Source organism: Rhinopithecus bieti, unplaced genomic scaffold (genome assembly GCF_001698545.2).
Source record: "Rhinopithecus bieti isolate Rb0 unplaced genomic scaffold, ASM169854v2 scaffold_1558, whole genome shotgun sequence".
Lineage (NCBI taxonomy): Eukaryota > Metazoa > Chordata > Mammalia > Primates > Cercopithecidae > Rhinopithecus > Rhinopithecus bieti.
In genome coordinates, this window is record NW_016803701.1 from 1148126 (window position 1) to 1172559 (window position 24434).

General features: G+C 38.5%; 1 pseudogene; it reads left to right on the plus strand.

Moving 5' to 3' along the window:
* Positions 1 to 7406: 7406 nt before the first annotated feature.
* On the plus strand, positions 7407 to 24168 carry LOC108514857 (cysteine-rich protein 2-binding protein pseudogene; annotated as a pseudogene).
* Positions 24169 to 24434: the final 266 nt, after the last annotated feature.

A 24434-nucleotide genomic window follows, 5' to 3' on the forward strand; every position in this document is an offset into this window, starting at 1 on the left:
AAAAAAAAAAAAAAAAAAAAAAAAAAAAAAAAAAAAAAAAAAAATATTGACATCGAGAGGTGGTTTAAACAACAGAAATTTATTTACTCACTGTTATGGAGGCTAGAAGCCTAAGATCAGGGTGCCCCAGTATGGCAGGACTCTGGTGAGGGATCTCTTCCTGGCTGGTAGATGGCCACCTTCTTGGTGCATCCTCACATAACAGAGAGAGAAGAAGACTGATCTCACTTCCTCTTCCTATAAGGTCATTAAGCTTATCCGATTAGAACCTTACCCTCATGACCCCGTTTAGCTTTAACTGCCTACTAAAATTCCTCTCTATACACAGTCATATTGGGAGTTAGAGCTGTGGTATATGAATTTTGGGGGTACAAAATGCAACCCACAGCAGGGTGCTATGAAACTAAATAATAAAATCATATAATTTAGCATGGGGTAGAAGAGGATGATTAATGAATTTTGAGCTCAGCTATGAAAATTGACAAAGTATGGATAGAAAAATATCTGAGTAGAGGAAAGAGCATGTGTGTGGGGTGCAGGCCCTCAAGAGAAAGGGTAACCTCAGGCTCAAAGACATGCCAATAGGGCCAGTAAGCTTAGGTCACTTAGAATAAAAAAAAGTGGAATGACAAGTGCCTATGAAGACAGTAAGAACCAGAGCAGGCAAGGTCTTGCAGGCAGGTTAAGGATTTGAGAGTTTTTCTCAACAGCATCAGGAAAAGGTGTCAGCAAGGAACTGATATTATCAGACTTGGGTTTTACAAAGATGGCTGTGCTGTAACATTGAGAACAGACAGGAAGGGGGTTGGGTCAATAAGAGGCAAATGGTCAAGAGATTTTTTTTTTTTCCTGACAATTAGACAGATCTCATTCAATGGATACCTAGGAGATAAAATTTACTAAATATAGGGGGGGATGAGTTGGGGGGAAATGGAGGTATTATGAATGGCCTCCATTTCTCTTAGTAGATTGCTTAATATAGGAAACTAGCAATGAGGAATAAGTTACAAAACTTGTAAATTTGAAGGATTTATAAGAAATCTGGGTGGAGATAAACGTTAGAGTCTTAAATATAGGTCTATGCTCAGAAAAGAAGTTCACAGAAGAGCTGTAATTTGAGTCATAGCACTTATTTAATTTTAACTACCCAAGAAAACAAAATCAGCTAGGAAAAAGTGTCCGGAGCCGTGAGGCCCGGAAATTGCCGCGGCCTCTGTTGCTTAAGCTCCGCATTGTGGAGACAAGATGGCACACTTCCTGGTTCTTCATCATTAACTTTACCCGTGCGCGGGAACTTTTCCCGCCCGCGCTTAGTTAACCTCCCATGCCAGGGAAAGACTAAGTCTACCGAGCATGCGCCTGGTGACGTCTCTCATTATTCTCCTCCATTATTCTCCTCCCCGCCTGCTCTGAGCCCTTCCTCTTCCCTGCCAGCCTATATAAGGCATTGTACCACCGCCATTAAACAAGACTTGATCAGGATACTGTCTTGTCTCCATTTCTTGTGTCTCTTGTCTCTCTAAATTCCCACCCCCTCCTCCAAGGTCTGTGTTAATGATCCCGCTGGACGGGACAAAAAAGTATACAGTGAAAAGAGAAGGCCCAGGATGGAGCTTGAGTTTCTCCAACCTATAATTGATAAACAGAAGAGGAATAACTGGCAAAGTAGGTAGGATAGGAGAAGATGGATAATCCAAGTCATGGGATGTCCCAGACACCAAAGGAAGAGTGTGTTTCAGAAGGAAGGTGTAATTGATAGTGTTGAATGCAGCTCCTACTGCCATTCTCTCCAATAAGAATAATAGTACGTCTTTTTTTTGCATTTAGGTATGAATGTATGTATGTATGTGTGCATTTATTGCACTCTTTGTACCAATATTTACTGAATGTTTACTTTGTCAGTCATTGGAGAAAGAACAGTGAGCAAAACAGACACTGTGATAGAACTTACATGGTCTTTGCTCCAGAAATAAATTAAGAATCTCAGTAATCCCAGTAACCCTAGAGATGTAAGTAATATTTCCTATAATTAATGATGCAAAAAGACTTTTCTCCTGTATCTCTTAGAGCTAACTATTTCCACTGACTTTGTGTACAGAAGGAATAAATGTCTCTAAGCTCACAGTCAAGAATATAAAAATATCAAGTTTTCTAATTTAGGAAACAGTTTGACTGAAATACGAGTCTCTGAAGGTACTAGGAAATGATGTTCAGGCAAGCATCTGAAGAAAGGAAGAGCTAGACATCCCACACAAGACAGAACGGATAGGAAGATTTCCACTGATGCATACCAATGTGGGAATGGAAAGTCCTCTGTATCCTCAAACTCTTTTCTGATCATTCCCTTTACCTTTTGCTCTTCTACCTGACAATGCTGCTTTCCTTTCCCAGGTTTTCTATTCTACTCATGGGCCTTGAAGAGGCGTGTCTATCCTTTCTGTGCCTTATTTCTACTTTAAGAACATTCTTATCTTCTGTTTGAATTTGTCTTTAGACTCTACCTCCTACCATCCCATTTTGCTACAATCTTCTCCAGAACTCCTGGGAGCACATGCCCTCATTTTTTGAATAATTTAGCTTGTGACCCCCGTCACTTCATCCAATACTACTCATGTCATAATGACTGGTAACTTCAGTATTCATGAAGTGTTTTCTTCTAATATCCCAGCCTTTCATTTTTTTAAACTTCCACTCCTCCAATAAATCTGTCTTCCATTATTTTGTGGTGGTGGTTGTTAATTTTTTTTACACGTTCATAACAATGATCATTCCCTAAGTCTCCTAATCTTAATTTCAATCCTTTCTCTTTCCAACTGCCCCCTAGCTTTCTGGGTGACCCATTCCTTACTACAACTCTAATAATTTTTCAACACCTTGAGACTCCACAATACATTGATCCTACCACCATTTCATTGTCATATACTCTTTTGTCTTCTCACATCCTTCCTTGCCAAATTTAAATCTCATTATCTCTCATTATAACAATTTCCCTGTAGCACTCTGAACTTAATTACCCCATCTCTCTTCTTCAAACTTGCCTGAATAACTCCCCACTTGGTTAAATCCAACTCTCCATTTACATTCTCTCTGCTTCTATAGCTCTGGATGTAGCTAGAAAATAAAACCATACAGTCATGTGTATTAGTCCGTTTTCATGCTGCTGATAAAGACATACCTGAGACTGGGCAATTTACAAAAGAAAGAGGTTTATTGGACTTACAGTTCCACATGGCTGGGGAGGTCTCACAATCATGGCTGAATGCAAGGAGGACCAAGTCACATCTTATGTGGATGGCACCAGGCAAAGAGAGAGAGAACTTGTGCAGAGAAACTCCCATTTTAAAAACCATCAGATCTCGTGAGACCCATTCACGATCGCGAGACCAGCACAGGAAAGATCTGCCCCCATGATTCAATCATCTCCCACTGGGTTCCTCCCACAGCAGGTGAGAATTATTGGAGCTACAAGATGAGATTTGGGTGGGGACACAGAGCCAAACCATATCACCATGCAAAACTATTAAGGGTAACTTAAGAGCAATTGGGTCCTCTGTGCTCCAAAAATCTGATCACATCTACTTAATCTACTCATTCTTCTACTCTTCTACACAAATATTTCAAACCTTTATTTTTCACAAAAGTTCAATAACCCTTTCCCTACCCTCACTATAATCTGATTCCTTGCTGTTTACTTTTCCAAGAAAATAAAAGCAATCAGAAGATAACTTTCAGAAGTTTAGCTATTAAATTCTGTATCTGTATTCTGTACACAATATTCTACACCACACAATATTCTGTACCTTTATTCTTTGCCTTTTTTTCCTATTACTCTGAATCTACAGTTTTATCTAAGCCCAATCCCTCCATTTAAGCACTGTATCTCTACTGATCCCACTCACTCACAGAAGCTGGTTCATCAGAATCTTCCCTCTTCCACATCAATAATTTTTCTTTCTATTGGAATAACCTCATCAGTATACAAACATGTCATTATTTATTCCTTCTTAAAAACTCTCTTGACCCTATTCCTTCCTCTATTTACCACCCCTTTACCCTGTTCCCCTTTATAGCAAAACCCTAAAAAGACAGCTGCTCTCTGTGATTCATGGTCTCCTTTTCTCTCTTGATGGAATACCATTTGATTTTTACCTCTATTCTCCACCAAAATTTATTTCATTAAGGTCAGCAATAACTTCTATGTTTCTAAATTCAATGGTCAAGTGTCAGTCTTCTTTCTAGTTTTCTAGTTGGTCCCTAAGCTATAGTTAACACAATTGATCATTCCCTTTCAGTTGAAAATTGGCTCCCTGAAGGCTTCCTTCACTTGGCTTCCAGGACATTCCATTCTCCTGGTTTTCCTCCCACTTCCCAATCTTCTTTTGCCAGTTTTCTTTCATCTGTGCAACCCTTCATCTTGCCTATAACTTAGAACTACATCAGGGGCATTTATTTATTTATTTATTTATTTATTTATTTATTTATTCATTCATTCATTCATTCATTCATTCATTTAGAGAGGGAGTCTAGCTCTGTCACCCAGGTTGGAGTGCAGTGGTGTAATCTTGGCTCATGGTAATCTCCGCCTCCTGCGTTTAAGCAACTCTCCTGCCTCAACCTCTCTAGTAGCTGGGATTACAGGCACTTACCACCTGGCTAATTTTTTGTATTTTTGGTAGAGATGGAGCTTCACCATGTTGGCTAGGCTGGTCTCGAACTCCTCACCTCAGGTGATCTGCCCACCTTGGCTTCCCAAAGTGCTGGGATTACACATGTGAGCCACTGTGCTCGGCCAAGTACTTTGGGAGGCCAAGGCAGGCAGAACATGAGCTCAGGAGATCGAAACCATCCTGGCTAACACGGTGAAACCCCATCTCTACTAAAAACACAAAAAATCAGCTGGGTCTGGTGGCGGGTGCCTGTAGTCCCAGCTACTTGGGAGGCTGAGGCAGGAGAATTGCTTGAACCCAGGAGGCAGAGGCTGCAGTGAGCAGAACTCCTGCCACTGCACTCTAGCCTGGGTAACAGAGTGAGATTTCATCTCAAAAACAAACAAACAAACAACAACAACAACAAATCCAAATACTCAGTCTGTACCCCAAAGTGCACAATTAAATCCAATGAGTGGGATGCCAGCATCAGTATTTTTTAAGGGTCTTCAGTAATTTCTGATGTACATCTTAAGTTGAGAAATGCTACCCGAAATTTTGTAGTATACCAGGGCACACTTAGGCCTTCTCTTTATCAATGATGATGCCTTTAGTGATCTCAAAGTTTTACTGCTTTAAATATTTCCTGTGTCCTCAAGACTATTAATCTATATCTGCAACCTAGATTTCTCCCCTGAAATCCCCCTGAAACCCAACTAAAAACTCAATCAGATACTATCTCAAATTCAGTGTTATAAAACTGAACTATTGACCTTATCCCAAATTTGTTCCTCCATTCTGTCCCCTGACAGTAATTGGCAACTCCATTCTTCAAAAAATCAGAATATAAAAAATACATCTCACATGTAATCTATCAGAAAATCATGTTGATTCTCTTTTTAAAATATATCCAGAACTCCACCTCTTCCTGTCACCTCCACTACTACCACCCATGTCCACACCACTATGACAACCCACCTGAAATATAGCAAAGGCTCCTAAATCTCCACCCACCATCCTCAACCTGCTTTCTTTTTTGCCCCTTACTATATATAACCCACACAGTGTCCAGGGCAATCCTTTCAAAATATTTTAGGCTATTTCACTTATGACAGCAATGGTTTTCACTCTTGCTTAAAAAGTCAAAAAGTCATTATGGTGACCTATCAGGCTCTACGATATCTACTTTTCCCAGCTACAATCTCCCTAACTTCATTTTCTGTTATACTCTCCAGCCACATCTGCCAACTTGACATTCATCAAATACACCAGGCTTACTCCCACTTCAAGGCCTTTGGACTCTACGGTTATACAACCTGAAACATTCATCCTCTAGATTCCCTACATGCAGTTCCTAATTGCCTTCTACTCTTTGCCCAAAGGTCATCTTGTCAGTAAAATCTTCCTAGACTCTACTTAAAATTGCAATCACCCTGTATACACGTCATGTTTTCTTTTCTTAGTTTTTCTTAATAGCCCTTATAACTATTTATTCACACACATGTACAGACAAACATTTAAAATACACGTTTGTTAATGTTATTGGCTGTTTCTGTCCTTCCAATGGTTTTAATCTTCTTGAGCTACTAAGAGTTGTTTTCTGTTGCTTTCTATCAAAGAAACTTAGAGAATATGTGGCCTTAGATGCTGTGGATCTAATTCTCATGGATGTACTAAATTCATCTGTCACAGACTGTATTGCTAGAATCACCCATGGAGTCAAACATTAAAATAAATCTGTATAAATGTTTGATTATGGCTAGCTTCCCATTCCTGTCCTGTGAAATACATGTTTTGGCACAGTAAAGAAAAATAACATCCACATACTTTATTACTAACCACTATTGGGGTTTTTTTATTTGTCAGTAACATCATTTTTCAACCTGGCATGGTGGCACTCCCAGTAACCAAGCCATCTCCTAAATATGCACTTTACTTTTTTCGGTTCTAATATTCATAAATAAACTACTTAAATTTCTACCAAGTTGTCATCTAAGCATCAAAATATGTGTTTCTGGTTCATTTGAATGAAAATATCTTTTTCCATAGGTTAATGTTTAATAAGGACTTCCTTTTTTTAAAAGCAAACTTTGTTTTAAAAAGTTGTTACTAAAAATCTATTTTAACACATAATTAAACCATCATATTGTGGTTTACATTGATAGGTTCGAGAAGATTATTCCAAGATAAATGATTCTAAATTAAGTAAACGGACAGAACATTTGTATCTTTGCCTTAAGTCTGAGACAAAGAGCAATCATTTCTAATATGACAATGGCTACAATTTAGGTAGTATTTAATAAACCAGGACTGTCACATATGTTTACTCATATACCCCACACAATATTCTTTGAGATGGATCTAATTGTCCCACATTATAATCACAAAAGGAATGAGCTTTGCGAAGATCACACAGCTGATAGGATACCAGAATTCCAACTCATTTTCTTTTAAAAAATAATTGCCTTTAGGTACTTCATTATGTTGATTTCATTGTCAAAATATGATAAACAATTCAAAAGCAGCTAAGAACAGACTTCACTTACTCAAAGTAAACTGTGTGACTGTGCTGTTATTAAAAATATTTGGATTAAAAAGAACCCTCCTAATTAAAATATTTTCGGGGCTCTGCAAAATTGAGGCTGCCATGATCCAATGATCCAACCAAATCAGCCCTGGACTTGGGCAGCATTCAAATCAGCTACTTTGATATTTTGCAAAAGGCAGAGTCTCTTCATTTGTAAAAATAGTGTCCTCACTATGACGCTGTCAGACATTGGATATGATTTTTCACAGACAGAATTCTATCAAGATTCCCTTCTGACTGTACTTTCCTCTCCTATTTCTGTCCAATTGTAGCACTTACGAAGCCAGAGATAGTTGCAGTAGCATCAAAGAATTAGACTTTGCAAAGTGCATTTGCAGTGGGTAATACGGTTTTGCTGTGTCCCCACCCAAATCTCAACTTGAATTGTATCTCCCAGAATTTTCACATGTTGTGGGAGGGACCCAAGGGGAGGTAATTGAATCATGGGGGCCAGTCTTTCCTGTGCTATTCTTGTGCTAGTGAATAACTATCATGAGATCTGATGAGTTTATCAGGGGTTTCTGCTTTTGCTACTTCCTCATTTTCTCTTACCACCACCATGTAAAATGTGTCTTCTGCCTCCTGCCATGATTCTGAGGCCTCCACAGCCATTTGGAACTGTAAGTCCAATTAAACCTCTTTTTCTTCCCAATCTCAGGTATGTCTTTATCAGCAGCATGAAAATGAACTATTACAGTACATTGGTACCAGCAGAGTGGGGCATTGCTGAAAAGATACCTGAAAATGTGGAAGTGACTTTGGAACTGGGTAACAGGCAGAGGTTGGGACAGTTTGGAGGGCTCAGAAGAAGACAGGAAAATGTGGGAAAGTTTGGAACCTCCTAGAGACTTGTTGAATGGCTTTGACAAAAATGCTGATAGTGATATGAACAATAAGGTCCAGGCTGAGGTGGTCTCAGATGGAGATGAGGAACTTATTGGGAACCGGAGCAAAGTTGATTCTTGTTATGTTTTAACAAAGCATTTGGAACTGTAAGTCCAATTAAACCTCTTTTTCTTCCCAATCTCAGGTATGTCTTTATCAGCAGCATGAAAATGAACTATTACAGTACATTGGTACCAGCAGAGTGGGGCATTGCTGAAAAGATACCTGAAAATGTGGAAGTGACTTTGGAACTGGGTAACAGGCAGAGGTTGGGACAGTTTGGAGGGCTCAGAAGAAGACAGGAAAATGTGGGAAAGTTTGGAACCTCCCAGAGACTTGTTGAATGGCTTTGACAAAATGCTGATAGTGATATGAACAATAAGGTCCAGGCTGAGGTGGTCTCAGATGGAGATGAGGAACTTATTGGGAACCGGAGCAAAGTTGATTCTTGTTATGTTTTAACAAAGAGACTGGCAGCATTTTGCCCCTGCCCTAGAGATCTGTGAAACTTTGAACTTGAGAGAGATGATTTAGAATATCTGGCGGAAGAAATTTCTAAGCAGCAAAGCACTCAAAAGGTGCCTTGGGTGCTGTTGAAAGCATTCCATTTTAAAAGGGAAACAGCTTAAAAGTTCAGAACATTTTCAGCCTGATGATGCAGTAGAAAAGAAAAACCCATTTTTGAGGAGAAATTCAAGCTGGCAGCAGAAATTTGAATAAGTAACCAGGAGCCTAATGTTAAATCCCAAGACCACGGGGAAAATGTCTCCAGCCTGTATCAGAGTCGTGCACAAAAGCCCCTCCCATCACAGACCCAGAGGCCCAGGAGGAAAAAGTGATTTTGTGGGCTGGGTCTAGGGTCCCTGTGCTGTGCACAGCCTAGGGACTTGGTGCCCTATGTCTCAGTCACTCCAGCCATAGCTGAAAGGGGCCAGCGTACAGCTCAGGCTGTGGCTTCAGAGGATGGAAATCCCAAGCCTTGGTAGCTTCCACGTGGTGTTCAGCCTGCAGGTACACAGAAGTCAAGATTTGAGTTTTGGGAACCTTTTCCTAGATTTCAGAAAATATATGGAAATGCCTGGATTCCCAGATAAAAGTTTGCTGCAGGGGCAGGGCCCTCATGGAGAACCTCTGTTAAGGCAGTGCAGAAGGGAAATGTGGGGTCAAAGCCCCAACACAGAGTCCCTACTGGGGCACTGCCTAGTGGAGCTGTGAGAAGAAGGCCACTGTCCTCCAGACCCCAGAATGGTAGATCCACTGGCAGCTCACACCGTATGCCTGGAAAAGCCACAGACACTCAACACCAGCCTGTGAAAGCAGCCAGGAGGGAGGCTGTGCCCAGCAAAGCCACAGGGGTAGAGTTGCCCAAGACCATGGGAACCCACCTCTTGCATCACCATGTCCTGGATGTGAGACCTGGAGTCAAAGGGGATAATTTTGGAACTTTAAAATTTGACTGCCCCATGGGACTTGGGACTTGCATGACCCCTGTAACCTTTTTTTTTTTTTGGCCAATTTCTCCCATTTGGAATGGCTATATTTACCCAATACCTGTACCCACATTGTATCTAGGAAGTAACTAGCTTGCTTTTGATTTTACAGACTCATAGGTAGAAGGAACTTGCCTTGTCTCAGATGAGTCTTTGGATTGTGGACTTTTCAGTTAATACTGAAATAAGACTTTGGGGGACTGTTGGGAAGGTATAATTGGTTTTGAAATGTGAGGACATGAGATTTGGAGAAGCCAGGGGTGGAATGATATGGTTTGACTGTGTCCCCACCCAAATCTCAACTTAAACTGTATCTCCCAGAATTACCATGTGTTGTGGGAGGTACCCAGGAGCAGGTAATCAAATCATGGGGACCGGTCTTGCCCATGCTATTCTTGTGATAGTGAATATGTCTCAGGAGATCTGATGGGTTTATTGGGGATTTCTGCTTTTGCTTCTTCCTCTTTTTTCTCTTGCTGCCACCATGTAAGAAGTGTCATTCACCTCTCACCATTATTCTGTGGCCTCCCCAGTCATGTGGAATTGTAAGTCCAATTAAAACTTTTTTCTTCCCAGTCTCCAGTATGTCTTTATAAGCAGCATGAAAACAAACTAATACAGTGGGACTATTTGCTTCCCATCATGTATTTTATCAAGAGAAATAGAATAAGGCAGATGGGCATTTTGTTTGGCACTCCATAGCTCTCACTAACAGCAAGAATTTACACCTGCAAAGAAGTGCTCCTTCTAATGGATTTCTGCCAACCGTAGAGCCTAGCATATGATTGTCATTGAGCTCTAGGAGGCTTTATCACAAAGAATGCTGAGGCCTCATAAGAGGAAGCCAAGCTCAAAGCAGAAAGAACAGACCCAGTCAATGGGTGAGCCTCCCTTACACTGGCCAGGAATGCAGTGTTCTGATAGGTCCAAAAATAATAATATTTTGTATATCTCCTACAGATTTATAAGTGCGAGTTGAACTGCTCTAGGAAGTTTTAGCTGGCCTTTCCTCATGGTTTCCATCGAATCAGGTTCCCCTCCCATTATAGAAATTATCATACTCTAATAATAATAATAATAATAATAACAACATTGAGTATTTACTATGTACCAGATACTTCACTACATGGATTATCTCATTAAAGGGTCACAAGAGAGCTCTGAGATAAATATGGATAGTATCACATTTTACAGATAAGATTACCAAATGAGCTTGTCTCAATTTACATAGCAAGAAATTATTAGAGCCAGAATTTAAACTGTGGCTATCTGACTCCAGAGTCAAGCAATATATGATATTATATATTGTACCGTATAGTATAGTATATAGTACAGTATACTATAGTATATTGTGTGTACTATTGTATAGTACACTATATAGCACAATATACTATAGTATAGTATATTCATTTATCTGACTCAACATTATATTCATAGTATCTGCCAAAGAGCCTAGTAGGAATTCAATAAAGATCAACTGAACACATTAATGGCAGAGGTAGTATCTAGACCACAAAATTATTTATCAGATATGTTTGTCTATCAAAAAAACTTAAATGTAAAGTGTCAAAGTCAAAACTTTGCTGCTTTAAATAATTTAAGTCTGCGAAAGAGCAATGAGAATGAAACTAAACATATGGTAACATAATATTTCCAAGGACTACCTCTAAACCAGGCATCAGCAATGTTTTTCGATAAAGGACCAGATAGTAAATATTTTAGGCTTTGCAAGCCATGCAGGTCTCTGTTACAACCACTCAATTCTGACACATAGACGATACATAAATGAGTGAGTGTGGTGTGTCACAATAAAACTTTACTTATGTACTCTAAAATTTGAATTTCCTATAATTTTCACTGGTCGTGAAATATTGTTTCACTTCTGACTTTTTCAAGCATTTAGGAATGTAACAATCATTCTTAGCTTGTGGGCTGGATACACTGAGACCAGGCAGGCAGCAGTCTAGAGCTGGCACAAAGGCAGTTGTTTGCTGCCTCCTATGCTAAACTACTCTTGCAGTCTCCTTATGCATAGTGAGATTTTGAAAGAGAGAGATGTGATTCCAAACTGAAGGAGATTCACTCAAATGTGCTGTGTTTTGTTCCAGTTGTTATGGTTGCTGTTTGGGGGAAATCAAATATAGGAAGTAGAGCCATTTAAAGATCAGAGTTGTGGCAGATGAACAAGGCACAGATCAGTGAAGTAGTGCAAATGGGAGGAAGAATTGCTATCCAGTTAACCAGCAAGAATTATGTCATTTATAAGATAATGAGGGAGACAGGGGACACTTATTTTAAGCACCAGACATGTTCAGAAACAGATAGGTCAGAAAGATAGCATCAGTCACCTAAGACCTAATTACATCTCCTTCAGCTACTATCGTGATTAAATGATTCTTTTTAAATGAGCTGATTCAAATGCTTCATGTTCAATAGTTAAAATATACCTAAAACAGTTAAAAGGTACATAAGAAGAGAGAATACAGATTTGGATGTTCTATTTCTCTATTTATAGCAGAAGACTGAAGGAGCCTCCATTTCTAGCAAACCAGGCTTTCCTTTCAAAAGAATTTCTGCACCCAGACTGCTGACTATTGCCAGAGAAAACCACACAATTGTGCAGGTGGGACTGACGCAAAACCTTTTATCCCTTGATGGCTAGATCCTTCTCCATGTCCTCAAAAGCCACAGAGAGTTCTTCATCCTTCTCAAGGGCTACTCCAGCCCCTCCCTCTCTCCAGCTTTCCTTTCTGCCAATGACCTTGTTTCTGTTTCACAGAGAAATTGAAGCTGTCAGGAAGAATAGTCTTCAACTTCTGCCCTCTGAGTGACAAACATCAGGATCTTGTTTCCCTCCTTCTCTCAAGTCTCAGAAGATGAAATAGCCCTTTGTCTCATTTCAAGCCAGTCTCTCCTCCTGTGACCTTTATTCCAACTACCGTCTCCTGCTTCAAAGGGAGTAAGAACTTTATTCATCTATTATTATTCTCTCTCTTCTGGATTTTCAAATCTCTCTTTCCCTGCTCCTTCCCCACAGCCTGTGAATACACTCTGCTCTATCCTGGGTTAAAAACAAATACATAATCTCCTGTCCCCTCCAACCTGGTGTCATCCACCAGCTACCTGCCACCTTCTCTCTCAGCCTTCACATCAAGTCCCTCAAACATCGACATTCTCATTCCCACATCTCCATCTCCCACTCACCGTCATGGGCCCCCATGGTACACCACGGCACAGAAACATCTTGGGCAAATATCCCCAATATCCTTGCATCCTTTACATTAAATGTGTAATTTTATTGTATTAATATAAAATTGTAAACATAAATATCCTTTATTCCTCAATGGTTTAGTTATACTATTTTTAATTCTCATTACATAAGTTCAAACTAAAATGTAAAATTTGATATGACCTTCTTTTAAAATCTCTGACAAAATGGCATGCAATGAGAATGCAACATGTAAATTTATATATGTTTAAGTCAATTTGGGGTTTAAATTGACCAAAATTTGGACCACACTAGTTTCACCATGAGATAATCAATCACTCATAATTCCAGTGCTTAAAACACACAAAAACAAAATAATAATAATAATAAAATTTATTTTCTCTTTTAAACAATTTCTGTTATGTCTGTTTTAAAGTATAATTGAAATTCAGTAGAACTGTAGGAAATAAGAGTTTTTCATACTTTCATTTCTCACAGTTATTATAATTGCCACTAATTCTGCTAGAACTTTACCCATATACAACATATATGTGTAGATATGTGTGTGTGTAACCTAGTTACGAATCATAACTAATTTTTTTCAGTTCACCTTCTACTTGGCACCTTCTAACATTTGATGAACCTGTTTCTTATTTCTCTCTTGAAACTCCCATTTCTCTTGTTTAATGACAGGGATTTTAAAAAGTTATCTTAAAGTCCTCCTTTACTATCTTTAGTACTATATTTCCTTCAGTACTATACTTCAAATGATGAATAAAATCTGCAAATGCTACAATCTGCTTCTTCTCTTACACATTATACTCTAAAAGGTTAGTTTAGGCAGTCATTACAGCTCAGCTGGACAGCTACATTAGACTTCTGACTAGTGGTCCAGCCTTTATTCTTGTCCCTCTTTAATATATATTTCATACTGCAACTAGTATAATTTTTTTTCCAATAAAATATAGTCAAGGCACTTCTGCAGTTGAAGTCCTCCAATGACTTTCTTGTGCCCACAGGATGAAGTTCATACTAAACTGTAGGACTCTACGTGATTTGGCCCCTGCCTAACTTGTCATTCTTACCTTTCACCAAGCCACCCTTTCATATCTTCGATGCAGCAATTTTAAACTATCTATAGTTTCAGACAGAACTTGCTCCTTCTACCTGGATTTCCACCATCACATCCTCTCCTTCCTGTCTCTAGAGTATGTTTAATAAGCATCTTATCTTTCAACACTCAGTTCAAGCATTATCATTTTTTACATGTTCCTACCTTCAAGGATTTTTATTTTTTAAATTCCTTTTATTTCAATAGGTTTTTGGGGAACAAGTGGTGTTTGGTTACATAAATAAGTTCTTTAGCAGTGACTTCTGAGATTTTGGTGCACTCATCACCTGAGCAGCATACACTGTATCCACGGTGTAGCCTTTCATCCCTCACCCCTCCCAGCCTTTCCCCGAGTCCCCAAAGTCCACTGTATAATTCTCACAAGCATTACCATTTAGATGAAAACTTTCTTTTCCCCCTAAATCATCAGGTAAAATTCACCATTCCAGTTTTGCAATTTCATGTATTTTATTTTTATTTTCATACCTATCTACACTTAATGAACTATAAGCTATTTGAAAGAAGAGACTGAGACTGAGTTGTTGCTATAACCCCAGCAAAGATTTTTATGGAATACTCTGTCTATTCATCTTTCTCATAAAATACACCATTTACTGAGCATCTACTATGAGTTAGATATTATTCTAGATGCTGTATATGTGTGATATCATCTAATATCCACAATAATTTTATCCCAACTTTATGGAATTAAAAACTGAAACACTTAGATAGTTGGAGTAACTGATTCAAAGGTATACTGCTAGTAACTATAGAGCCACAATTCCAATTTAAGTATCACAGTTTCTCCCACAAGGTAGCTCTGATTTAGCATTTCATATTGTTATTATTTATTCTACCCCATGTGAAATAACTGATTTATATACCATTGTCAATAAAAGAAAATGGATCCAACTATCTTTTTTCAGCTTGAGATATTATTCAATATTATAATCCTTTTTTTTTTTCACCAGATCTGCCTACATGAAAACCAGAAGAGAACAGTACCTCTTTTACCAATCAATGTTTTAGGCTATTTTATCAAGTTTAGAATAAAATATGAAGCCAGTGAATGCTAGGAGAATTTTCAGACCAATGAGCTCCTCTAAATGCATCCTGCCTTTTCTTGAGAGCAATTTTGTAGACGCGAAGGAAATGCTCCTTCACGCTGGTCCATTAATTATGCACTTCTCCCGTTCTACCAAGCAGAACCATGTAGATTTACTATGTTGTGTGTTTCCCTAGCTGTTTCACTAAAATGTGATATCATTATAAAGTAATTTGCAATGTTCTAGCTATAATTCTAATGTTCTACATATGTCCTAGCTTAGTCCTAATTTGTTAGCTATTTTTTTATCAGAAAAAATAGCTGTAAGTTCCCAGTAAATGGAATATTTGTGTTCAGTTTATGTCATAATTTTGAACTCTGGAAAAAAGTAAATTGAAGCCACAGAAATATCTCCTTATAACTTTCTTGGTGATTAATTAATGCTTACCAAGTATAATTTCTCTAAAATTATATACTAACTCATCACACCTTTTACTCTAGTTAAATCATTTATATCATTGTCTATACCTCTGAATTTCCATCTTGAATCTTAATACTACAGTGTAGACATTAAATGTATTTATATTTGTGGGGCCAAGAGAATGAGAAAGTATTTATATTTGCAAACTGGAATTGCACATAGCATTGTTTACCTGCAATAATGGACAATAATAACAGTGTGCCAAGAGAACACCAATTATGAACTAAGCAGGAAATATATCCTGTGAGTTGAACACTAAAATAATCCATTTTATTTATAAATATGTAGCGGAGTAATTTTCTTTAAAAGACAAAACTGAAAGGAAATTAGCAACAGTTCTTTTATTCATAAGAGAGAAGTTAAATACGTTATGTATAAATAAAAATTTAAGGCAATAATGGAAACAGCAGTATAAAGAGGAAAAATACTGCCACCAGCCCAGTGGATCTAGTGAAGGCTTGTGAAGCAATAGTTTTTTTACACGCAACTTTACCTCTTTGCCTCAGGAATAACCATCCTATTCTAGAGAGGTAATAAATTTTTCCAGAATAATCTATCATCATTGTTGATTTAAAGGAATCATTAAAATGGCCTATTCTTTAAAATGTGCTTCAACAATTGCTGAATAATCCCTTCTGTATGTTTGACTTGTTACAAAGTATTACATATAGAGCAATAACTATTTATTGAAAGCCTACTATATGTGTAGAATTTATAAACCAATGCTTCTGTATACTTTCAATTACTTTATGTTAGTTCTAATTTTCTTTGATGTTGACTAAACATCATCTCAATAGAACCCAACATAGTCAAATACCCTTGTGGTTAAAACATCAAAGTAAAAATATCCTGCTTTGGTTAACCCCTGTGCAAGGGGCTAAGCTCATTATATATTATAAATCTTGCTATCCCAGAGCTCACAGTGTTGCTGGGAGGGAAGAGGCAAGGGATTATGGTAGTTGGCCATCACATATAGCCAGAAGCAATCCTACATGTTGCTCAGGTACTCGACTCATTAAACACCTTCAACTTGACTTGAATGAGAAATTCTAAGCTCTTATAAAATTAATTAAAAATAAAACAATTTTCAAAGCCAAGACTATCATCTGGATTGCTCTTTTCATAGTAGTCTATTTCATGAATTCCATTATGCCTCTATCATCAAGTAACTTGTTTATAAACCCAGAGTTTTGGAGAAACTTTCTTAATGCAAGGTACAAATTCTTCTTTTTAGAGATCTATCTTTTAAGAAAGTGTTTTACATCCCTAAATATATTCTTAAACCCTAAATCCATCACCTAATATCTATAAAATTCATAATTCTTAACCATAGCTTTAAAAAGCAATGGGTAAAGTGCATTTATTCTGTTCCAGGAAGTGTGCTATGAATTTTATCTCTAATTGCATATTTTGAACACTATAAGAACTACATTAAATTGATTACACTATTAAAATAATACTGCAAAATTACAACCCCAGCCTTACAGATGAAGAAACTGAACCAAAAGGCACAGAGATTATGTAAACTTAAAATTTGGTCTAAGCAATCTCGCTTCACAGCCCATACTGTTAATAAATATATTATTTCCTCCTAAGAGTTGAATAAGGTATAGAGTGAAGTAGTTTTATAATACACGATACATAGATATATAGATGATTGATGGATAGATAGATAGTCTCATAATCCTTTAAATTTACTTAGATATTTCTATCATACATGAGCTTGACTGACTTGCCATGACCTCCTAGAAAATACTAGGTCCATGCTATCTATTTTATCATATACTTCAGAAACTATTGAACATCGGCTTTCTCCTTACCAAAGATTTTATGTTCTGAGTATTATCTACCTGGCCAAAATTAATACTGCAAATGGAAATGTTAATAACTCTTTTAATTTCATTTATATTTATTACCTAATATTACCTAATACAAATTCTGCATTCCAAATATTCATTCTAGAAAAGCTCCTTCTGTCGTATCCAGGACTGAACTTTATTGAAACAGAAATAAAAGAACTTACTCACTCTACATTAGTGGATAGATAATAATTATAACCAATTTGAGAAGCCAACTAAAAACTACTAAAACTTAGCAGTAAATAAGAGTTTTAGCTGCCTCCTGCCATGACCCAAGCTTATTTAAAGATCAAGCATATGGGGAAATATTTTCCTATCAGTTTTGTTTCTTAAAACCCTGTTTCAAAAATCTGATGCCTTTGCTAAAACTAACATTAGTCCTCCTAAAACCTTACAGCCATCATCTAAAACCACGGTTCTCAAAGTGTGGTCTTGGGATTCTCAGGACCTTGTCTAGGGGTCTAGGAAGTTAAAACTACTTGCAAAATAATACTAAAACATCATTTGTATTTTTTACTCACCCTTCCTTAAATGTACATTAAGTTTCATAGAGACTACATAATATGTGATATCATAACAGAGTGCAGAAGGTAATGTGAGAATTCAGCTGTCTTTTATCAGCCAGATATTAAAGAAAATTTCAAAAATGTTTTTAAAAAGCCCTCATACTCACTAATTGCTTTATTATCACTATAGTTATTTTAATAAAAAATGTATTATTTATGTTAACAGGTATGGGCTTATTGCTCTTTTTAGATTACTAAACACATACATGTATATTCAATTTTCCCAACTTCAATTACCATAATAAAGACACATATTATATACATAAACAAAAGCTCTTTTAAGAGTATAAAGGGGTTGGCCGGGCACCGTGGCTCACGCCTGTAATCCCAGCACTTTGGGAGGCCGAGGCGGGAGGATCACGAGGTCAGAAAATTGAGACCATCCTGGCTAACACAGTGAAAACCCATCTCTACTAAAAATACAAAAAAATTAGCTGGGCGTGGTGGCAGGAGCCTGTAGTCCCAGTTACTCGGGAGGCTGAGGCAGAAGAATGGTGTGAACCCAGGAGGCGGAGCTTGAAGTAAGCCAAGATTGCGCCACTGCACTCCAGCCTGGGTGACAGAGCGAGACTCAGTCTCAAAAGAAAAAAAAAAAAAAAGGAGTATAAAGGGATCCTGAGAACGAAATGTTTGAGAACTACTGATGTAAAATATCCATAACCTGTTTTCTCTAGCTCCTTCTAGTCTTTGTGCTTAGCTTATTAACCATTATCATCCTTGGTATGTTGTTCCACTTCAGGTTTTCTGTTACTTTACAAAGTCTAAGATATTGCAGTGTCTTCTGATTCTTACTTGTGAACAGACAAATTAGTCTCAGTCAACAATTCCACCCTAGGAAATGATATATCAGATGGTGCTATTACACAACAGACTTCACAGAATCTGTTCTGAAAAAAATGTCATCATGAAAGTCTAGGAGCTTTATTGTTAAAGAAAGAACTTCTTGGTATGCGAGAATTTTCATGTTGTTACTGTGTAAGATGATGAGTTTTCTTAAGATTATTTAGTTACTTAGCAAATCAGACTCAATACTGGGCCTTCTGCAATTCCAATAAAAAATAAAGACTGGCCAAGACCATCTAAGTGCCCTACTTGGAGTCTGGCCTGAATGAGTCAAACAGAAAGAAGTATTCCTTCACCTCTCAGCAGTTGTTAACATTCTTTCCTTACTACTCCTTTCTGAAACATTCTCTTGCTTTATAATTGACCCACCACACCCTTCTAAGTCAACTGTAATCTCTAATTACAACCTGTCCATTCCTTGAACAAAGGTCTTCCACTCATTTCTCCTCAGTCTTTTTCACTACTTATCCCACACTGGTGTACATATATCAGCTATGTACAAATGACTCCCAAACCACAAGTCAAGCTTTGACTTAGCTTATCCGTGCAAGACCACAACTGTTAAATCACCCCACATAAGTATATTGCTAGCTTCTCTCCTAACATACACAACCAAAATCATTACTTTCACCACAAACAGCAAAACTTAAACTGTTTATCTTACTCTATTCACTGGTTCTCAACTGTGTGTGATTTTACCCCCAGGGGACATTTGGCAATTTCTAGAGACTCTTTGTTTTGTTTTGTTTTCACAACCAGGACATGGGGTTTCTACTGGCATCCAATGGATGGAGGCCACTGATGCTGCAAATAAACTACAATGTACAGGATAGACTCCCACAACGAAGAATTATCTGACTCACAATGTTAACAGTGCTGAAGTTACAACACATTTCTTTATTCCCATCACTTGCTCATCTCCCCTCCAGCCAGGAAAATCATTCGTATCTCTGGTATAGATGTTGACACCAGGATCCCATATAAGCTGGATTTGAAAGTAAAGTGGCTGGAGGTTTTGGATGAACAGAAACCTGAATATAGTAGAACAACCTCCAAGAAGAAGGTGGGCTTGGGAATCAAATGGGCAATGATTGAAACCAATGTTAAATTTGGAATTTTCAACTGAAATATCAAAATATTAAAATTCTGCATTGGAAAGGGGTGCTAAACCATATAAAATTTTAATGAATTTGGTTAATGACTGATTCCATGATTCTCTCAAATGTCTCAGCCTTTTTGAAGTTTAAAAATAGTAATGAGAGCAAAAGTAGAAACTATCTTTGCATGGAAAATATCTTTGTGGATTACTGCTTCCATCCTCAAGCCCTACCTCTTGAAGAACAAAAGAAAGTTGACAGCTGTTTGTGCCTCATCGCAAACTGGAGAGAGGGAGTTTATAGGGATTGCCTAGAGTTTGATGAGTCTTACGTATTATGGAGACATAGCAGCCTATTGCTTGACTCATACACAGAAAATCTCGGGTTTGGGATGGTCTGGCTAGCAGTTTTAGGAGCATGTTGCTGCTGATTTATTAACTACTAATTTATTATCTGCTGATTTATTGTCTGAGTCAAGAATGTGTTTATGCTTCCCATGGACCAGATGAGGGTCAGCCAGCATGTGAGTTGTATTAGAGCCTCCCCTATACGGACTGCCTGTGCTGAGGCCTCAGCAGACAAGAGTTCAAGGTGAACCAAAGAATTGCTAAGAGCTGCAGAGGAAGTAAGTGACCAGATAAAATAGGGAAACTTTTATCTGTATCAAGGGAACTCAAGGGAACTATAGATGAGATGATACACAAGGGTTTCCAATGACTCCACCAAAGTGCCCACTAAAGAATTAGCTTTTATCATCAGTCAGGCTCCAAGGGAGTAAAGTCATGTTACAATGAGAACAAAGATAACTTTTCCATCTCCCTTCTCTCTCCTCTCTTCCCATTAGTCTAACAAATTGAAGGAAGAGAAGAAATGCTAGGAGTTGAGCTTCCAGCACCCATTGCAGAGCAGACCCCAGCTTGGGAAGGGGTGGTGGGAGAATGGTTTTATACTTTAAATGACGTTCTAAGTTTTGTTATTTGACTACACATTCTTTTTACCTAATTGAGACAAGTCATTTAAAGTGGTTATAACTCTTTCTCTTACTTGAGGATGAATGGACGAGTTATGGAGCTTGCTCAAGTCTGCATCCAGTGGTAGGGAAAGTACTACTCCTACTGATCAGTATTAAAAGATCACTGGGACACGGTTCTTTCATAAGGTTGCTTCTATGATTATAGACCCTGTATGTACATCAATGCCCAAAGCATGGGCAGTGAGGCAAAATCTGTATGCCCGACAATATGAATGAATTTAGGAAGGAAAAACTAAAGAAGAGACCAGGGACACTGCCTGAATTTGGTGGAGTCATTGCATGACCCCCTAGTGGGAGGGGAGTAAATGCTGAGAAAATGTGAATATCACCCATGTAAAAAACTCCCGCCTCTCCTTTGCTATCCATATGTAGGCAGTTGTCAAGTCCAGTTGAGTTCACTTCCACAATATTCTGTATCAGTCCCTCTCCATTCTCTCTGCCCTCCTGTTTTCTTTCTCACATTCTTATTTCTGGATCTCCTAGCTTGAATTTGTTCCACAAGATCTAACTGTCATTCTATCAGTCTATCAATCACTCTTCATTCAGTTTCAAGAGCTATATATATTCTTAAAGCAAAAGTTTGCACATCTCATTCCCTAGCTGGGCAACCTTTTAGGGCATCTATTTTAAGAGATAAAATCTAAACACTTCAGCATGGCATTCAGGGCTCTTCATGGTCTAGTCACTCACACACACACACACACACACACAAACACACACGCAGACAAAATGTTTCTGTCATGCTAGACTGCTTGACATTGCCCAAATAGGCCATAAATTTTCTTATCACTATGATTTTTCTCATATTTTGACTCTAGTCTGAAATATTTTTTCCTCTGCCCCACCTTGCATATACCTCCCCTCCTCCTGCTTTTGAAACCCTACTCATTGTTCTATGCCCAGCTTATATTAGAGTTCTGTGAAACATTATCTGGTCCCCAAGTCAGAATATTATTCCTTCTCTTTCCCCAGATATTTCTTTTATTGCACTTATTTCCACCACATATTCTACTCTGACTTATAAAATAGATCATTTTTGTTTGTATATCTCCTCCACCAGTTAGTAAATCTTTTGATGCCTTACCTATAATAGACAGTCAATAGATGTTTGTTGAACTAAATTAAATGCTACTGACCAGCCTTGAGAGGTGGGAGAAAGAGGACTTGGAAGCTGGCACAGGGATGTCGAAGAGTTTGAGGCACTGCTGGGCCTCTCAGTGGTGATGCTGACAGCAGCCACGGTGGCCAGCATGCATCTGGAGCAATGGCAGGACCAGCAGAGGCTTCATGATGGAGTTATCAGAGACACTGAGTGACAAAATTAGAAAAAAGTAAACATTCGTCTTTTGGGAGAACAGATTATTTTAACTGAACAACTTGAAGCAGAAAGACAGAGACGTTATTGGCAAAGGATTTCAAAAAACTTAACTTGAAATGAATGTGAAATATCAATGGGACAGATGACATGTGTGTGTGTGTGTGTGTGTGTGTGTGTGTGTGTGTCTGTGTGTGTCTGTGTGTGTCTGTGTGTGTGTGTGTGTGTCTGTGCCTGTTGATGGAGAATAGCTTAGTGGTATGTTAATCTTTTTTAGTCACTATCTTTTTAAACTTGATCAAATAAAGGACAGTGGATCATATATTGTAAATTATTGCTTTCAAAGTACCTTATGTCTGAATAAAGAAGTATGGGTGTACAGTCTCCTGATGAGTTTCTGTCTGTGTGATCCTGGTAAAAGTCCTGCTAAGTTCACAGTCCAGAGCTTAGGATTGTGACTGAAAAGCACTGCTAAACCTGTGAGAAGGAAGGAAGAGATAGTTACATCCACCTGAGTAGTTCCATCAGTCAACACAGTGATGGAGCCACAATAACATCTACCTCAGAAGGGCTGGATGAAAGTGAAGTGGAGAGAGAGACTCCCCTGATTGTCAAATTGGAGGATCAGACGTCAGTACATTTATGTCATGACTAGAGCAGGGATTCCCTAACAGCGATGAAGAGGATATGTTGTGGATGGAGAAGCAGTTGTCCTGCTTCTGTGACAAGTTCCAAAAATGGATACCAATGAGACAGCTGAGGGGACAGTTCAGTTATGTTAAGGGTGATGTTTTTTTTTTTTAGATTTACTTTTTCTGATTGCTCAGCAGATGGCAAGGAATAGTATAAAAGGCTGAGGCTGACATGGCAGCAAAGTCATCATGTTGGCAATGTACAATTTGTCTCTGGAAGGATGTGGACATCAAGGTTATTTCAGGTAGAACAAAGATATCTGTACTTTTATTGGGAAACATTGGACTTTTTTACTAGAGAAAAATAAAAAGACTTCAAACCAGTGGAGCACAGTAGCAGGTTGCCTCAGTGTGAGACGTCCCATATACTTCTGTTCAGGCGCTCAGGAATTTGGATAACCAGGATGGTGGAAGCTTGTTCATAACAAACCCTCAACATTGAAACCTAAGGAAAAAAAGTTGTCTGCCCCAAGTTTGAAGTAAAAGCAGCCTCAAAACCAACTTTAGATCCCCTCATTACTGTTCAGGGACTTAGAGAACAGGCAAGTTAGAATCCTGTGGAATCTGCCATGGAATTAAAAGAGAAAAGGTCTTGAGCTCAGGAAGCAAAAGACATTAGAAGAGCCCAGAAGGAAGTGGCTGGCTTTCTTGACAGAAGTATGTCTTCTATCCCTGTAAAATCCAAAGCCAAGGCCACAAGTCAGGTGTGATTCTTAGAAGAGATTGAGAGGCCAGGTGTGGTGGCTCAAGCCTGTAATCCCAGCACTTTGGGAGGCCGAGACGGGCGGATCATGAGGTCAGGAGATCGAGACCATCCTGGCTAACACAGTGAAACCCCGTCTCTACTAAAAAATACAAAAAACTAGCTGGACGAGGTGGCGGGCGCCTGTAGTCCCAGCTACTCGGGAGGCTGAGGCAGGAGAATGGGGTGAACCTGGGAGGCGGAGTCTGCAGTGAGCCAAGATCGGGCCACTGCACTCCAGCCTGGGCGACAGAGCGAGACTCCGTCTCAAAAAAAAAAAAAAAAAAAAAGAAAGAAGAGATTGACTTTTCATCTTTGAGCTCCTCTGACCATACCACGTTGACAAGCCCATCTACTTCTCCTCTGGATTTCTCTGCGCCCCGCCGCCCCCGCCCACCAGACAGCTGCCTCTCATTCGGTAATGCCTGGATTTATTTTAGAAGCAGATCTGATTCCAGATGTAATGCCCCCACAAGCTTTGTTCCACGATGATGATGAGATGGAAGGCAATGGAGCCATAGACTCAGGGATGGAGTATGTCTACAACATTGACATGCTGCTTAGGTGAGCAGCAAAAAAAAAAAAAGAGAGAGAGAGGATGTTCTTTTAAAGCCACTGAAACTTGGAGGTAATTTGTTAGCACAGTATAACTTACCCTATTTAACTGATACAGGTAGGAAAAATTTAATCAATAACACATTTAATCGATAAAAAACTGAATCTCAGGGAAACTAAGGGACATTTTCAATATGGCATTTATTAGTCAGTTACTAGGAGGGTAGTAGGATTCATCACCAGATTTTCTGACTGTAAGTGTAAGACATTTTTCATCAA